Source organism: Aplysia californica, unplaced genomic scaffold, assembly GCF_000002075.1.
Source record: "Aplysia californica isolate F4 #8 unplaced genomic scaffold, AplCal3.0 scaffold00699, whole genome shotgun sequence".
NCBI classification, from domain to species: Eukaryota; Metazoa; Mollusca; class Gastropoda; order Aplysiida; family Aplysiidae; genus Aplysia; species Aplysia californica.
Genome location: NW_004797969.1, coordinates 233943 through 236379, shown reverse-complemented (window position 1 = coordinate 236379; position 2437 = coordinate 233943). Strand labels below are relative to the sequence as shown.

At 40.8% G+C, this 2437-nt stretch overlaps 1 long non-coding RNA gene across 1 annotated transcript in view; it reads left to right on the top strand.

Annotated features, from left to right (window-relative positions):
* The first annotated feature begins 152 nt into the window (after positions 1-152).
* Positions 153-2437, top strand: part of LOC118478585 — a 93245-nt gene continuing 90960 nt past the window's right edge. Inside the window, exon 1 of the long non-coding RNA XR_004859156.1 lies at positions 153-386. This is a non-coding gene — a long non-coding RNA (uncharacterized LOC118478585). The remainder of the gene's footprint in view (positions 387-2437) is intronic.

The window sequence follows — 2437 nt, the reverse complement described above, 5'->3', positions numbered from 1 at the left end:
AATTCGGTCTTACATCGAGTGGACAACAAATTAATTCGGTCTTACATCGAGTAGGAAAACAATAATAAATTCGGTCTTACATCCAGTGGACAACAATAATTAATTCGGTCTTACATCGAGTGGACAACAAATTAATTCGGTCTTACATCGAGTAGGAAAACAATAATAAATTCGGTCTTACATCCAGTGGACAACAATAATTAATTCGGTCTTACATCGAGTGGACAACAAATTAATTCGGTCTTACATACGTAGAGAGTGCACAACAATAAATAATTCGGTCTTACGAGGAGTGGACAATAAAAAGACTGTGGTGTTTTTGTTCGTTTTTTTCTTTGCTTCCATATGTGAACTTCGGCCTACGGATATACGAGCCACTTGTGAAGGTAATGTCTTAATTTTATTACGTGTTTGGTGTTGTAATTGTTGTTTTTGTTGTTGCTGTTGTTGTTATTGGTCTTGTTAATGCTTTCCTCCTCCACCTCTTTCTCCTCTTCTTCTTCCTCCCCCTTCTTCTTCTCCTTCTCCTCCTCCTCCTCCTCCTCCTCCTCCTCCTCCTCTGCCTCCCCCTTCTTCTCCTCCTACACCTCTCTCTCTCTCTCTCTCTCTCTCTCTCTCTCTCTCTCTCTCTTCTTCTTCTTCCCCCTTCTTCTTCTCCTTCTCCTCCTCACTTGGGTTTTGAGATGTTTCAAACTAAGATAAATTATATACATGCCACTATCACTGGTCTTGATTGCAGCTCTCAACATAATGTTTTTATTTCGCTCATCCATACTTTAAACTGACACACGAGAGAATGAAAACTTTAATCCCGATCATAATATTTCGAAATATTTAACTGAAACAAACAGAAACAAATTCATACTGTAGCCATATCTATACGAACCGTATTTTATTCTTTAGAAATAAATAACGCTCATCAATTTTTTTTAAAGATTGGAATAAATTAATTAGTGTCACGACACAGTGGAATCAGGCGCTCGTCAATTTTTTGAACATGCGGAATTATTGGTATCATAAGAAAGCTTATTTATTTGCCTTGCTTTCACTGAAAATATACCCTTCTAACTTAAATAGCTGTTGAGATATTTGCGATTGAAGGAGATGAGGTCACCTGGTTTCAGTGGTAAAATTAACTAGAAAATGGCCCTCAAAGTTTGATAATTTCAATAGCATGAGAATCCCCGAAAACGATGAAATTACATATTTTGTGCCTTTAACTTAACCGTATTTCAGTAAAATTCACATGGAAATGTGTTTTTATATGGGCACGAAAGGTGTTGAGGCAAAAAACAAATATTCGACAGAAACTGTCAAACTGACGAGGAAATGCCTGTTCCTTTTATTTCAGTATTTTGACGAGCGCCTGTTTTTACCACGATGCCTGGTGTCTTTCTATCATACGTTATTGGAATCTAAAATCCTTTGTAATTTACTTGTATTTGCCAGAAGGACAGCCTATAGGGCCGACTGTATACAGTCAAACGTTATCAAAGGAAAAATCTATCGTGATTCCTTCATATTGTCAGACATTTGCGTATTGAAAATATAGACATCGATTGATGGAATGTTTCTTATCTTTTGAATAAAGAAGACTTGAGTCCTTTAATGATTTCTGTCATCATCAGTAGGCCTACTACTACTTCGTGAAAGTGTGCCTCGTCTAAGAAAATAGCCTTCTCTCTAACGTGACAAATGATGTATCTTCTGTTATCATGCAATGACACATAAATCGACATTCGAAGAAGTCCTACTCGATCGTCTGCTTTTGCCGTCTGTCTGTCTGCCTGTCGTCTGCTAGTGCTTTCCATCTGTCTCTCTCCCTCCCTCTAGCGGTCAGAACATAGTGGGTGCCAGCCGTATTCATTGCACTTCTGCCCTCGCTACAGTCCGCCTCGGCGATACCCGTATGGGACCGCGGCTCGAGCAGCTAGCACTCAGCAGATCTCACTCGTCGCCGTCGTCGCAGCGTACAGAATGCGAGAGTCGACCGACCGACCGACCCACCGACCGAGCGAACGTACGAACGAGCGAGCGAGCGAGCGCACGGGAAGCGGCGAGACAAACTGAATGAAGAAGAAACCCCCTTGAAGTAAGCAAGCTAGTGACGAGCGTAGTTCCTGCCACCAGCCGCGTGTCGTTAGCGTCTAAACTAATAAAAAAAGAAATATTTAAAAAAGAAGAGAAAAAGAAAATAAAAATAGTAAAGTATAGAAGACGAAGAAGAAGAAGGAGAAGGTGAATCTGATCATCGAGACATACTGGATGAATACGTTCACTTTACTGAGGAGGGGGGCATCTAGTAGTGTGGTATTATCCAGGGATTTAGCAGATCGGCGGTGCCATCTAATGCTTTTCTTCCGCCACGGTGTACATGTTCTTGTCAGTTTCGGTGTCTGTTAGAACACGAGAGAGGGTGAGAGAGAGAGAGACCAAG